The 17,628-nt window shown below is 31.7% G+C and overlaps 1 protein-coding gene across 2 annotated transcripts in view; it reads right to left on the bottom strand.

Moving 5' to 3' along the window:
* Window positions 1-2,853, bottom strand: part of LOC137633316 (chondroadherin-like) — a 267,884-nt gene extending 265,031 nt beyond the window's left edge. Inside the window, exons 1-2 of one of the 2 annotated variants that reach the window (XM_068365550.1) lie at window positions 2,801-2,819; window positions 1,538-1,640 (exon numbers count right to left, since the gene is read on the bottom strand). The gene's annotated coding sequence lies outside the window, so the exon portion shown is untranslated. Of the gene's footprint in view, window positions 1-1,537 lie in introns of both variants that reach the window. The other variant, XM_068365549.1, reaches the window with a different exon arrangement.
* Between the last annotated feature and the right edge of the window lie 14,775 nt (window positions 2,854-17,628).

The following is a 17,628-nucleotide window of genomic DNA, read 5'->3' as shown; positions in this document are numbered from 1 at the left end:
AAAAAATACGAAATAGGTTTGGGTCTCCCTGTTGCGCATCTAAGGTCACTTGTTGCATACTCTCTCTCTCTCTCTCTCTCTCTCTCTCTCTCTCTCTCTCTCATCTCTCCTCTCTCTCTCTCTCTCTCTCTCTCCTCTCTCCAGCGACCAGCTTCCGCTATAGATAGTGATCCTATGGGAGCGCCGTTAGCTCCAGAGGATCTTCCTGGGGCAGAATCCTTCTCCGCGTTGCTGGGTGCCACCGACTGGGAAGAAGAGAGAGGAGAAAGAGGGGACGCCACAGCATCAGGTATCGGAGGCTGCGTCTCTTTGTCTCGCGATGATCTTGACGCTTCTGGAATTAGTGATGCACGGATACGACGCACACGAATTTGCATTCCGTTTATTTCCGTTTAGGAGCAATGACGCCCCTTAACTGAGCGGACGAAATGCGTAGTAATGGTTTTACTCGCCGTCCTTTCATTCAGCTTTGAGATATACCTTTGTCCCGGAGAGTAGTAAAAAAAACAATTCTCATATGGCGAGATAGACATTGATCGGAACCCATATCAAAACGGAAAAAAAAAACAGTAAACGATGGGAGATTCAGATGTTTTATATATATATATATATATATATATATATATATATATATATATATATATATATATATATATATATATATATATATATATATATATACATATATATATATATATATACTTATACAGGTAGGTAGATAAGTAGATAGATACAGTAACTTTAAAAATAGACATCTCGGAGAAAGAAAGCTCCAACCTCCCTAATTGACATTATCAAAGGGAATTTCCACACGAAATAAAATACTAAAACGCCAAAGTCAATCATTAAAGATAAAAGGAAATTCTGAGCCATTCTCAGAATACCGGAGATTCTATACGTAACGCAGATGAGAATTCTGAGCCATTCTGAGAATACCGAAGATTTTATGCGTAACGCAGAAGGTGGTGGGAGGATTATTTATACTGTTACGAGTGAAGAAAAGAGAGAGAGAGAGCAATAATTGATGAGGGCGTTGAGCTACAGAGATCCGAAATATCTGATGAGGGACTCAAATGCCAGGCCAGATATACGCAGGTGAACAATCAATACACATCAGAAGGAAAAAGTTTATGACTGATTCATGAAGTAAATGAAAATCAAGGTGTATAAATATCAGCAGGGATCAATCACTTAATGATGTATATGATCCACGTATATACTTATGCACTCACACATTTTACACACACACACACATTTTATATATATATATATATATATATATATATATATATATATATATATATATATATATATATATATATATATATATATATATATATACATATATATATTGGATGCTATAACACTCTAAGTCATACTTCTAACTATGATATAATTTTTTTTTTTATGAAACAATTTCTAGCCTTAATGTCTAAGGTATTATCAAAGAACACTAAAATATCCGATTACAATAGAGAAAAAAAATAAATTTACAAGTTATGAAAATAAAGCAGATAAAGAGTTAATCAACACTCACCTTTATTATCTGAAATAACTTGTGTTCAACTGGTAGAAATTTGCATAGGCAGTTTCCCTCCCGTTATCTCACGTTTTAATTCACTTATATAACTTCGTCGATTCTTTTGAGGTCAAAGTTCAGTTTCCATCGGGAATGAAAATAAGAATAAGTTTCAACACAAACACTAAAACATAATGAGTATAAAAAAAAAAGGTCGTGGGGTACAGTAGGATAGGTTATAGGATATGGAGGTCAGGTCAGGTCAGGTCAAGGAGGATAGGTAGGAGGATGAGGTCAGGTCAGATCAGGTCACTCGTTGAGATTCTTGAATCGCTCGGTCGGCCGCTTCAAGTTTGCTTTCTTTCGAGTCACTTTTCGTTTTTGCCTTCGGTGACCTTAGCGATGATATTTCTCACTATTTTCCAGAGACAAAAAACTGATTTCTCTCTATATATACTGTATACCTTTTTCTCTCTCCTTTATTCTCTCTGAGTTTCTCTCTGCCCACTTCTTCCTCGGGTTGAAGTTCCTGTAGTCAACGCGCTGGACTTGGGAGATATAGGGAGGTGAAATGCACGAAGAAAACTCTGTCTCTCCCCTTATATATCTCTCTCTCTCTCGTACACTTCAACTGAAAAGGTCTATTCTGCGTGCAGTAGCGTGTGTGTGCGTGTGTAACGAGTGTGTGAAGATGCGTGCGAGTGCCTGGGCAGGTGTGTAAATGGGTGTGGCACGCAACGGCCGCCTCGCAGTTCACAGGACATAGACGCCCACGTTAAAAATGAGCTCCTGACTTCGGAGGGCCCCGCCAGAACTTTCTGCAGCGGACTTCTTCGGCGTCGGCGTCGTCCGAAGGATGGATAGGGAAGCAGAGAGCCCCCAGCGGCCGCTGTTACTGCTGCTGCTGTTACTGCGACTGCTGTCGCTCCGAAGGGCCTCCGAAGGGACGGACGTGGGACGCTGGCATACACGCGGAATGGGAGAAGGCAAAAGAGTAGGAGTCCAGCGGTTGGAATAAAGACCAGAACCGCAAGAGATAAAAGCGAAGGCAGGAATAAATAAAAGAGTTGGGGAAGAGTAAAAGGAGAGGAAGGAGGAGAAGGAGAAAGTCTCCCTCAAAAAGGCAAAATGTACGTGTGGGCAGAGAAGAGGTTGTCGAAGATGGTGATGATGATGATGATGATGACGGGCGTGCGATGGACTAACTGAGGTGAAAGAAGAACTCTTCGACGGCGTCCTAAGAGAGCGCCTTTCCCCAAACACGCACACACACACACTCACACACAGACCTCCGTCAAGGTCTCTCCCGATGCAAGTGAGAAGAAGTAAAGCAACGGAGCTGCCTTCCCCTCTCTCTCTCTCACTCTCACTCACTCACCCTCTCTCTCTCTCTCTCTTTCCCTCTCATTCTCTCTCTCACTCGCACCGATACGGAGACACGCCCAACGGCCCCGCCCCTCTCCTACCTCTCTCTCTCTCTCTCTCTCTCTTAGTCTCCCCCTCACTCTCCCTCTGTGCTTACGCCTCCTGCGTACCTACCTCACCTCTAGATTCCCTCCCACTCCTCCCCCTATTCGTACTCCTACTCCTACTCCTCACACACACATACACACACATACACATACATACATACATACACACACCTTAACTTGCGCACAACCTACACCTCTCTCTCTCTCTCTCTCTCTCTCTCTCTCTCTCTCTCTCTCTCTCACTCCCCCCTTTTTCTCCCCATCTACGTCTAACACTACCCCTTCTCCCTCCTCTTAGTATTCCAAATCCTGCCCCTCCACCTTCAACCACCCCCAACCCCCTCCTCCCCCATGATACCCAAACCTTGCAAAGTCCCTTTGTGTCCAAAGCTCAAAACTTTTCCTCCTCCTCCTCCTCCTCCTCCTCCTCCTCTTCCTCCAATTTCTCCTCCTACTCTTTTACTCCAACAATCTTCCTCCATCAACGCCACCTCCTCCTCTACCTCTTTTTCATCCGGCTTCCTTTCCCCTCCCTCTTTCTACTTCTCTCATCTTCTCTTTCTGCCTTCCTATCATCGTCAATTTCTTTCCCCGTGCCTCTCTCTCTCTCTCTCTCTCTCTCTCTCTCTCTCTCTCTCCTTCTTCGTTAGTAAATTCACCTAGAGAGTAGCAACCTGTGGGCCACGCCCTCTTTATATCTACCTGTTACTTCCCTCTTGCTTGACGCTTCGAATATCCCCCCTCGCAAAAAAAAAAAAAAAAAATACTTTTTGCCTTCCCCCTCATTATTCGTATTCTATTTACCCAACTACTACTACTTCTACTACTATTACTACTGCTGCTATTACTTCTATCATACGCTATTCTTGTAACTGCTATTATCCTCAAATACTTTTGCATTTCCTGTTGTTATTCATCAGTATTCTGTTTACCCCAATTATTATTATTATTAATATTATTATCATTATTATTATTATTATTACTACTATTATTATTATTGCAAGCTAAGCTACAACCCTAGATAAGAAAGATGGATGCTATAAACCCCAGGTCTCCAACAGGGTAAAATAGATCAGTGAGGAAAGGAAATATAGAAACAAATAAACTACAAGAGATGTAATGAACTTCAACTACTACTGCTATAACACGTTGTTTCTATAACTGCTATTATCATCATATTCTATATATGGCGAGAGCTGTTAGTACAATTCTCCAAATTCTGTAAAAAAACATTATGTTCTATTCTGAAGGGAAAAATAGGAAAGGTTGCTGTTACTGAGGCAATGGACTGAGGAATTTACGAGGAATGAATCATTTAAAACCAGCTAAGGAGGATTTTCCGCTCCTTTTCATAACATGCTTAACAACATAAGCCCCTTAGCCAGGTTTATATATATATATATATATATATATATATATATATATATATATATATATATATATATATATATATATATACATGTATATATATTTGGCGAACTAAGAAAGTTTGCGGGCGTGAACTAGCACAGAAAGACCATAAACAGACGCAAGTGGAAGAACATGTCTGAGGCCTTTATTATTTTATCATTATTATTATCATTACTAGCCAAGCTACAACCCTAGTTGGAAAAGCAACATGCTATAAGCCCAAGGGCTCCAACAGGGAAAAATAGCCCAGTGAGGAAAGGAAATAAGGAAATAAATAAATGATGAGAATAAATTAACAATATATCATTCTAAAAACAGTAACAGCGTCAAAACAGATATGTCCTATATAAACTATGAACAACGTCAAAAACAGATATGTCATATTTAAAACTATAAAAAGACTCATGTCAGCCTGGTCAACATAAAAACATTTGCTCCAACTTTGAACTTTTGAAGTTCTACTGATTCAACTACCCGATTAGGAAGTTTATTCCACAACATGGTAACAGCTGGAATAATGCCTCTAGAATACTGTGTAGTATTGAGCCTCATGATGGAGAAGGCCTGGCTATTAGAATTAACTGCCTGCCTAGTATTACGAACAGGATAGAATTGTCCAGGGAGATCTGAACGTAAAGGATGGTCAGAATTATGAAAAATCTTATGCAACATGCATAATGAACTAATTGAACGACGGTGCCAAAGATTAATATCTAGATCATGAATAAGAAATTTAATAGACCGTAGGTTTCTGTCCAACAAATTAAGATGAGAATCAGCAGCTGAACACCAGACAGGAGAACAATACTCGAAACAAGGTAGAATGAAAGAATTAAAACACTTCTTCAGAGTAGATTGATCACCGAAAATCTTGTAAGACTTTCTCAATAAGACAATATTTTGTGCAATTGAAGAAGTCACAGACCTAATGTGTTTCTCAAAAGTAAGCTGTCGAGAATCACACCTAAAATTTTAAAAGAGTCATACAAATTCAAAGAAACATTATCAATACTGAGATCCAGATGTTGAGAAGCCACCGTCCTTGACCTACTTACAATCATACTTTGAGTTTTGTTAGGATTCAACTTCATATCCCATAATTTGCACCATGCACTAATTTCAGCTAAATCTCTATTAAGGGATTCACCAACCCCATATCTACATTCAGGAGATGGAATTGATGCAAAGAGAGTAGCATCATCTGCATATGCAACAAGCTTGTTTTCTAGGCCAAACCACATGTCATGTGTATATAGTATGAAAAGTAATGGGCCAAGAACGTTACCCTGTGGAACACCGGATATCACATTCCTATACTCACTATGGTTCCCATCAACAACAACTCTTTGAGATTCATTACTTAAAAAATCAATAATAATGCTAAGAAACGACCCAGCCACTCCCAACTGTTTCAGTTTGAAAACAAGGGCCTCATGATTAACACGGTCAAAGGCAGCACTAAAATCAAGGCCAATCATACGAATTTCCTGACCACAATCAAGGGATTTCTGTACAGCATTGGAGATTGTAAGAAGGGCATCACATGCTCCAAGGCCTTTACAAAAAACCAAATTGCAAACTAGGGAGTAGATGATTACCATCAGCAAACCTATTAAGACGTTTGGCCAGAAGACATTCATAAACTTTAGATAATATGGGAGTTATGGAAATTGGGCGATAATCAGTGGGACTTGAGCTACCACAAACACATTTATATAGAGGAGTAACATTACCAATTCTCCAACAAGTGCTAAAAGCTCCTCTTCTTGCTAACTTGCACAAAATAACAGATAACTTTGGAGCTGAGAAATCTGCTGTCTTTATAAAAACAAAGGAAAAATACCATTTGGGTCTACACCTCCATAAGCATCAAGGTCCATCAACAGAGCTTTAATCTCACGAAATCGAAAATCTAAACTAGTTTGTTTAGCCTCAGGAAAACAGGAATGAGGAAGTTCAAGTTTTTCATTACTCTGTTTACTGTCAAAAACATCAGCCAAAAGCGTTGCCTTTTCCTTTGGACAGTGAGTGACTGAGCCATCTGGTTTAATTAAAGGAGGAACTGTTGCATCTACACCAAAGAGTGCAGATTTAAGGGTAGACCACCATTTATGTTCCTGAGTTGTACCAGAAAGTGTTTCTTTTATGGTTAAATTGTACTCCTTTTCAGTTGAGGCATAAACTCTCTGAGCAAAAGCTCGAAGCTGAGTATAGTTGTTCCAGGTCAATTTGATATGTTACCCTTCCAAAGGTGATGGGCCTCTTGCTTCTCCAAATAAGCATGTCTACAACGCATAGGACCAGAGATCCAGCCTGACCCTCTGAAAGAGCCAACTTTCGGAAGTCCTCTCTACAGCATCTATCCAGCCACTACATATTTCCTTGCCAACGTGCAGTGTTTCTTCAAAAATTGGGATTTGAAATTTTTAATTTTGAAAGAAGTGAAGTGTATTTGTGAATATAGCTTAGATTGTAAAATTTATTGATTTGTTTTTGTGACTTGCCCTGTAAAATTTGGTTAATAAGTGAATTGTATCTATCTTAGGTTAACCATTCAGTAACCTTGTGTGAGCCCAAAAGACCTAAGAGTAACAGTAACGTATATGTAAGTGTAATTACTGTTTATTTACTTAAGTGCTAAGGTGTCAACTTTATCATTACTTGTCAAAATTAAAGATTTACATATATTAATTTCCAGTGAAACAAGTGATTGTATAATTCTTAAAGTGTCAAGTTTGTCTTCGTCTGAGGTGTAGTTCAGATTCAAATATCGAATGATTAATTTTTTTCATATTTTTTGAATTGTTATTTCTATAGAATATATTTATTTTGTAAGGTGTGTATCATTTCGATCACCAATACTTATTTCAGTGATTTGCTCGTATACCCTGACTAAGAACCGAAGTAAGATGTTGATTTAAAAATAGTTCCCGTTAAAAGTAAAGTACTCACCCAGTTTTTGTTTTGAGTGTAACGTAAAGAGACCTTTAGATATTCAGTGTTCATATATATTAGCGTCTGCGAGTTGCGTATCAGATTATGTAATATAAAGCAGGTGAGTTTAGAAGCTCGGGAATTTACGTAATTCGCTGGTCGTAATAATATAGACTATATATATAGGGGAGGGGGAAGGCTATTGCCTTCAGAGCACCTCACGTGGAGCACCGTAGGCTTTACTTAAGAATGACCCCACCGGCCCCGGCCCCAACACCTGGTATTATAATCCAACTCCATAATGTAATCCAATATAACCCAATACATAGGAACCAATATATAAGAAATTTCATATAACTTTTTCCGAATATTGACGGTCATTTACTATCTGTTTTTGAGTGATTTGTTCAGTTATAATAATTTCCGTTATAATTTAATTTTGTCTTTTATTCTTTACAAAACTAGTAACTGGGATCATATTAGTAATTACAACAACAGCAATTATAATAACAATGAGAATAATAATAATTGTAAGGCAATTTCCATAACATTAATTATAACGATGGTGGTAAGTTAAAAACAACAACAACAACAACAACATCATCAACAACAACAACATTAATAACAATAATAGTAATGATAACAATAATTTTACATACACATATACTGATACACACACACAACACACATACACACACACACACACATATATATATATATATATATATATATATATATATATATATATATATATATATATATGTATATACTATATATTATACATATATATATATAATACATACATACATACATATATATATATATATATATATATACATACATATATATGTGTATATATATACAGTATATATATATATATATATATATATATTTATATATATATATATATATATATATATATATATATGTATATGCATAAATAAAAAAATACACCATCGATTCAAGAGCAAGCAGAGCTAAATGAAAAATACAAAGCAAAGTGAACGCTACCTCTTAACAACCATACCCAGCATTTCGGAACATGCCTTCGTTCAACGCCTGGCAGCCTGACTGACACTTGTATGCCATCTCAATTTCTCTGAGATCTTCTTCAAGTAAAACTGAATCTCTGCATTCAGGTCAACTGCAGCACCAACGGGTAATCACTATATAAAAATAAAGGAACATTCTGAAATGAACAGACTGCAGCGCTGGCGTCCTGTATCGAAATTACTTGCGAGTAATTTTATGGGTGTGTTGATGGATGCAAGTTAATTTTATATTACCTTTCAGACAATGTCGTTCTCGGTTATTACTGCCATGTCGTTTATGAAGACTATGATACTTACATAGTTTAGGTATATGCACAACCGCATGACGAAGAGGTATACATACACATACACACATATTCATATATTCATATATATACATATATATATATATATATATATATATATATATATATATATATATATATATAGATAGATAGATAGAAGATATATAAATAAGTAGACAGGTATGTAAGCCACAAAAGTACATACATACATACATACATACATACATACATGTATGCATATATATAGATATATATATAATATATATATATATATATATATATATATATATATATAATATATATATATTTAATATATATATAATACATACATACATACATATACTTTATATATATATTTACATATATAATGTATATATAAATATATATATAATTATAATTATACACACGTACACATACATACATATATAGGCCTACATATATATGTGTATGTATGTATGGTGTGTGAGTGAATGTATATATGTCACTTGTGTGATGACCGATATATACATTACAGTTACCGTTTAGATCAATCTTTTTAGCTATGATTTATAAATTCCGCGAACATTTACCTAATTAGGAGTTTCCTTCGGTATTTGCTTCTTTTCATAGAGAGAGAGAGAGAGAGAGAGAGAGAGAGAGAGAGAGAGAGAGTGATCTGCCCTTCAAAAAGGAATATGTAACAAGAAGGGATTCTCAATATATATATATATATATATATATATGTGTGTGTGTGTGTGTGTGTGTGTGTAGTGCAACAAGACGTACCGATACTGGTATATTTCTTACATAAGTTATTATATTTTTTCGACACAAAACCAACGTTGACCTATTGCCCCTACTCCACCCCCTACAAATAAAATGGTACAATGAAATGATAAAGGTCAGGATATTAAGTAATTTACAAACTTATTTCGATTTTACTTCATGAAATAAGAAAGATAACTTTTACTACCTATATAAAGGTTTCTGATTTTTCTATACCTAATTTTCGCAATAAAACAGAAAATTAAGAATATATAATAAAGAGCTTCAATTCAAGGTATGCCTTTTATAAATTAAAGCCAAAAGGCATTTTTAAAGGGAAAAAATAATAATGGAAACCAGAAAAGGTGAAAAAAAAGTAGCAATGAAAAAAATGAAATTATAATGAAAATCCCCCAAAAAGGATAAAAACTGATAATGAAACACAAAGGGAGAAAAAAGAAAAAAAAGAGAAAAAATTATACTAAAATTTAAAAGGCGAAAAATTAATAATAGAAAAACCCTAACAATAATAGAAATCAAAAAGAGGGAGAAAGATTATTAAAGGAAATAAAAAAAGAAAATTAATAATGAAATAAAAATATAAACATTTATAATTTGTAATGGAAGTAAAAGAGACCAATTAATAATTGAAATATAAAAGAAGAAAAATTAAAACTGAAACCACAAAACTATGAAAATTAGCAATTGACACCCCAAAAAACTATAAAAGTTAATAATTGAGACATAAAACAATAAAAATTTATAATTGAGACAAAAAACTATAAAATTATAACTGACACAAAAACTGAGATCAAAATAATCATAAAAATTAGTATTGAGAACCACAAAACTAAAAAATAATAATTTAAACCCACCCCCCAAAAATATAAAAATTGAAAATTGAGACCCAGAAAAAATTATTGAAATTAATAATTGAGACCCCCAAAACTGAAAATTATAATAACTGAGATCCAAAAACCTATACACATTCATGATGAAGACCCCCAAAAACTATATAAATTAATAATTGAGACTCAAAAAAAAAAAAAAACTATAAAAACTACTAAGACCAAAAATCTATAAAAATAGCCGAGACCCAAATAACAACAAAAATCAACAATTCAGACAGAAGAATATATAAAAATTAACAATTGAAAACCAAAAAAACTATTAATATTAATTGAGACCAAAATAATTTTAACAAATTAATAATTAAGAACCAGAAAGCTAAAAATTAATAATTGAGACCCCCCCCCCCAAAAAAAAAAAACAAGAAAATTAAAATTGAGACCGAAATAACTATAAAAATTAATAAATGAGACCCAAAAAGCTATAGATATTATTAATTGAGATCCCAAAAATTATAAACATCCATAATTAAGGTTACAAAAACTATATAAATTAATAATTAAGACCCAAATAACTATAAGAAATTAATAATTGAGACCAAAAAAACTATAAAAATTACTAATGAGACCAAAATAACTACAAAAATAATAATCGGAAAAAAATTTATAATTGAGACCCCGATAATTAAAAAAATTCATAATTGAGACCCAAAAATAACCAAAAATTAATAACTCACAAAGAATTGTAAAAATTCATAATTGACACCCCCCCCCCCAAAAAAAGAAATAATTATTGAGGCCCGAGAAACTAAAAATTAATAATTGAGACCCCAAAACTATAAAATTAATAACTGACATCCACGCAAAAAAGCTAAAAATTAACAAATGAGACAATAATCTATAGAAATAAATATTTGATACCCATAAAACTATACAATTTAATAATTGCGAACAAAAAAAAAAATATAAAAATTAACAATTTAGACCAAAAAAAAAAACTATATTAATAATTGAGACATTAAAAAAAAAACTATAAAAATTATTGAGACCCAAATAAACTACCAAAATTGAAAACAGACTCCAAAACTATAAAAATTAATAACTGAGACCCAAATATCTATATAAATCAATAATTGAGACCAAAAAACTATAAAAATTAATAATTGAGATCCAAATATCTATATAAACCAATAATTGAGACCCAAAAACTATAAAAAATTAATAATTGAGACCCAAACAACCATAAAAATACATGAGATAAAAAAACTATAAAAAAATTAATAACTGAGACCTAAATGGCTCTAAAATTAATAATTGAGACCCAAAAATTATAATAGATAATAATTGGGATCACCAAATATATAAAAAATTAATAATTCAGACCCAAATAACTAGTAAAATTGAAATGTTGCCCAAGAAGACTATAAATATTAATAATAAAGACCAAACAACTATAAAACTTAATAAATGAGACCAACAAGCTATAAAAATTAATAATTGGGACTCAAATAATAATGAAAATTAATAATTGAGACCCAAACAACTATAAAAAATAATAATTAAGACCAAAATAATTAAAAAATTAATAATTGAGATCCAAAAAACTATGAACATTAATAACTGAGTTGAAAAATTTATTAACATTCATAATCAAGACCCCAAAAAATACATAAATTAATAATTGAGACCCTAATAACTATAAAGATTAATAATTGAGACCCCCAAAAACTATAAAAATTACTAATGAGACAAAAAAAATATTAAAATTACTAATTGAAACCCAAATAACTATAAAAATTAATCACTGAGACCGAAAAAAAACTGCAAAAATTAACAATTGAAACCTAAGAAACTATGAAAATTAATAACTGAGACAAAAAAACTATAAAAATTATTGAGACCCAAAAAACTATTTCAATCAATAATTGAGGAAACAAAAACGCTATAAAAATTAATAACTAAGACACAACAAACTATAAAGATTATTAATTGAGACCCAAATAAACTATCAAAATTGAAAATTAAGACCCAAATAAATACAAAAATTAATAATTGAGACCAAAATAACTATATAAATCAATAATTGCGACCACAAACTATAAAAATTAATAATTGAGAACCCCAAAAAAATCATGAGAACTATTAAATGAGACCCAAATAACTATAAAAATTGATAATTTAGACTCAAATACCTATGAAAATTAATAATTTGAGAGCCAAAAACTAAAAATTAACAATTGAGATCCCCAAAAATAAATTAACAATTGAGATCCCCTAAAATAAAATAATAATCAAGACCCAAATAACTATGAAAATTAGTAATTGAGACCCAAACGACTATAAAAATTAATAATTGAGACCAAAATAATTATAAAAATTAATAATTGAGAACCAGAAAACTACAAATTAATAATTGAGATCGAAAAAACTGGAAAAATTGAAAATTCAGACACACATAACTATAAAAACTAATAATTGAGACCCAAAAAACTATAAATATTAATAATTGAGATCCAAAAACTACAAAATTTCCTAATTAAGACTACAAAAACTATATGAATTAATAATTAAGACCCAAAATAACTATAAAGAATAAATAGAGACCCAACAAAACTATAAAAATTACTGAGATCAAAACACTATAAAAATTACTGAGACTCAAATAACTACAAAAATTAATAATTAAGGCCCAAAAAATTATAAAAATTCATAATGAGACCCCCCAAAAAAACAAAAATTAATAACTGACAAAAATAATTATAAAAATTATAAAAATTATGAAAATGAGACAAAATAAACTATAAAAATAAATATTTGGGACCTATAAAACTATTAAAAATAATAATAGACCCAGAAAAAAATAATAAAATATAATAATCTAGACCCAAAAAAATATAAATATTAATAACTGAGACACAAAAACATATAAAAAAATAATAATTGACACCCCAAAAACTATAAAAATTAATAATCGAGACCAAAAAACCATCAAATTCATGAGACTCAAAAAATATAAAAATTCATAATTGAGACCCAAAATGCTATGAAAATTAGTAGTTGAGACGCAAAAAACTATAAAAACTAATAATTGAGACCAAAAAACTATAATAATTCACAATTAGGACACAAAATACTATAAGAATTAAAATTGACACCCAAAAACTATAAAAAAAATTAATAACTGAGACCCCCAAAACTATAAAAATGAATAATTGAGACCCAAAAACTAGAAAAATAAATAATTGAGACCCAAAAACTATGAAAATGAATAATTGAGCCCCAAAAATAATAAGAATAAATAATTGAGACCCAAAAAAACTATAAAAAATAATAATTGAGACCCAAAAACTATAAAAATAAATAATTGAAACCCCAAAACTATGAGAATTAATAATTGAGACCCAAAAACTATGAAAATTAATAACTGAGACCCAAAACTATAAAAATTAATAATTGAGACACAAAAACTATGAAAACTAATAATTGAGACCAAAAAACTACAAAAATTAACAATTAAGACCCAAAAACTATAAAAATCAATAATTGAGAACCAAACAACTATAAAAATTAATAATGGAGACCAAAAAATCTAAAAAAATTAATTGAGACAAAAAAACTATGAAATTATTAACCGAGACCCAAACTACAATAGAAATTGATAATTGAGACATAAAAAACTATAAATAATGATAACCAAAAGAACTATAAAAAATTATTAATTGAGACCCAAAAACTATAAAAATTATTTGAGACCCAAAAACTATAAAAATTATTTGAGACCCAAAAACTATAAAAAAAAATACGAACTAATAACAAAAAAACAAACAAAAATTTAGAACCGGAATGAAGAAAATAAAAAGGGGAAAAAGAATAATGAAAAAAGTAACAAAATGTAAATGAAAAGTCAAATTGGAGAAACAAAATGGGAGAACGACGAATTGGAAAACAAACAAACGTATCAAAATGAAGAATGGAAAAAAGAGAAAATATTGATGAGGGAAATAATGTGTAAAAATAAGAATGAAAAATAATAAAGAAAAAAAACAGATGGAAAGAGAAAACAGGACAAGAAAACACAAACACATACACACATATACATTTTTATACAGGTATGTGATTTCCATTAGGACGACATCTCTAGGGACATAACCCTCGTTTTAACGGGGAGTTTACTTGTGCGTATATATATATATATATATGTGTGTGTGTATATATATATGTATATATATATATATATATATAACGGTGAGTTTACTGTGCATACACACACACACACACACACATATATATATATATATATATACATATATATACAGTAAACTACCCGTTAACACGAGGGTTATGTTCTAGAGAGGTCGTGTTAACGGAAATCACATACCTGTATGTATGTGTATATATATATATATATATGTCTGTGTAAGTATGCGTGTGTGTGTGTGTGTTTGTCTTTTCTTTTCCTGTTTTTCTCTCTTCCATTTGTAACTTTTTTCCTTTAATATGTTCCATCCTTATCGTTTTACATTTTTTCCTTATCAATATTTTATTAATATCTACATATAAGTATATATATACACACAAACATATATAATATATGTATACACGTGTGTGTACTTAGCCGAGGAACTCTCATGATATAATTATGATTTAATTTATTCCATTCAATTAAAATTTTTACTCTGCATTACAACGTTCGGATCATCTTTTATTCAGTGCATTCCAACATCACTCAAAAGTGTCCATGGACAGAGAGAGAGAGAGAGAGAGAGAGAGAGAGAGAGAGAGAGAGAGAGCAGTCATTGAATTATATATTCCGTTAGTTCATACATATTTCTTTACCTACACTAGCCACACTCTTAGAGGCACGGTCCATATATAATAATCCAATAACGATATATATTGGAGAGGCTGATGAGGCCTTTTTGGAGAGAGGGGAATCGTATTCAGATATAGGCAACTGTTTTAGAGTGAGAAAAAAAAGATATAGAAATAAGTGCTAGTAAAACATTTGCTGTAAGTTATCAATCTTAGATAGAAAAAAAGTGATTTCAAATACAATCAACAAAAATAATCAAGCAGGCAAAATACGCCCAATTATGCAATCCATACATACATACATACGTACACACCACACATATATATATATATATATATATATATTTATTATAATATAACATATATATACATATATATACATATAGATATATAATGTATATAATTATCATCAGCCGTTGCTAGCCCACTGCAGGACAAAGACCCCAGACATGTCCTTCCAATCGCGTCTGTTTATGTTCTTTCCGTGCCAATCTGTACCCCAAAATTTTCTTAGCTCGTCATCCATTGTCTTCTTTTCCTTCCCTGCTTCTTTTGCAATCGCTAGGGACCCATACAGTTGATCTTAATGTCCATCTAATGTGTCATTCTCATTATATGTCATTATATTTTTCTTACTTGTTGAAATAATCTCTACTTTAGTTTGCTCCTCATATCCATGTTGATCTTTTACTTTTTCTTATTGTTAAGCTCAGCATTATCTTTTTATTGCTCTTTGAGTTGTAACTAGATTATGTTCTAAGGCTTTAGTAAGGCTTCCAAGTTTCTGAATGGACAAATAATAAGATGGGCATTTAGAATAACAGAGTGGGTTCTAATAGATTGAAAAAAAAGCAGGAGAAGGATGAAAAAACGATGGATTGACGAACAAAGAAAATTTTCTTATATAAACTGTCATAGAAAGACCATACACAGACATGAGTGGTAGGACGTCTGAGGCCTTTGTTCTGCAGTGAACTAGAAACAGCTGATGAGATATATACATTAATATATATAATATATATATATATGTATGTATGTATATATAACAAGAAATCAAACTACAACATATAAATAAGAAATAGATTGAAGTTTAGAAAAGAATACAATTCTTCGACCACCAAGATGTTTGATCGGCCAAGAGAAAGCGAATACGAAAACTGCACCTTAATTGAAAACACCAAAGTCTTCCAAGAACTTGAAAAATTATTAAACTCTAAATATAAACAAACAGACAAGTCAATCCAAGCGCAATGCAATGCGCAAATAAAATCAAGAGAGAAATAGCGAGAATAAAAATGGCAAACGTTTGGGGAAGTTCTACAAATCCCAATCGAAAGTGAGGTTTCCTCAATGGGTTTCCTGATGCTTCGACTGAATTTTCTCTCGTCGTTCAATCTCTAAATTCCTAACTGGCAACTCCAGGGACGTATAACTTTCATTTTGCTCTTCTTTTTCGTCTTTTTTCAAACTAGTGTACGCAACATGACCAAATGAAGGCGAATACCTGAAGGCCTATAGATGTGCATACAGAGAGATTCAACCTTTTCCCACCTCCTTCCTTTTCTTATCTACAACACATCAGTTGCGGTTTCCCGTCGTACACCAGGTATGACTACTCCTGTTTCACCATATACGAGTATGGGAGAGAACCGAAGTAGTTATAAGTCTGGCAAATCCGCTCAGAGTGACTAGAAATAATATATATATATTATATATATATATATATATACTGTATATATAAAGTATATAAAATATATAAACACACACATATATATACATTACATATATATATATATATATATATTATATATATAGCTAGCCCAAATACTTGTTCTTTATATATATATATATATATATATATACATATATATATATGTATATATATTATATATATATAATATTTGGAAGATAAGCAGGATTATTTTACGTGAAAAAAAGGGGTCGAATTGATTTTAATGTAACATGGCGAGGAAACTTGCTTTGAACTTAGTTTATAAAGTTAATAAATGATAAAACCCTAGCAATACACACGGACATAAATATATATGTATATATATACATACATATATATATATATATATATATACATATGTATGTATGTATGTAGATATATATATATATATTTATAAATATATATATATATATATATATGTGTGTGTGTGTGTGTGTGTGTGTCATCAGCCGTTACTGGTCCACTGCAGGACAAAGACACGAGTCAGTGTTAATAGGTGAAATCGGAGTAATTATCTCTATCTGTCATTGCATTTGTGTATAAATACAGTGTTGAAATAGACTTACAATTGAGTATTCAATCTCCGAAAATATTTTGGCTGGCAACATACGAATGCAAATCTTTAAAAAAAAAAAAAAAAAAAAAAAAAAAAAAAAAAAAAAAAAAACGAGAATATTCGCTGTTGCGAATGCAAATATTCGGACCATCTGTAGCATATGTAAACATATGTATAAAACATTTGATGAAAGCAAATATTTTACACCAAGCTTAAGTGTGTTGAATGCGAATGTAGAATATATACCCAAAACTAAAGCATTTTT

This window comes from Palaemon carinicauda, chromosome 42, assembly GCF_036898095.1.
Source record: "Palaemon carinicauda isolate YSFRI2023 chromosome 42, ASM3689809v2, whole genome shotgun sequence".
Classification (NCBI taxonomy): domain Eukaryota; kingdom Metazoa; phylum Arthropoda; class Malacostraca; order Decapoda; family Palaemonidae; genus Palaemon; species Palaemon carinicauda.
This window is presented reverse-complemented; position numbering and strand designations above follow the sequence as displayed.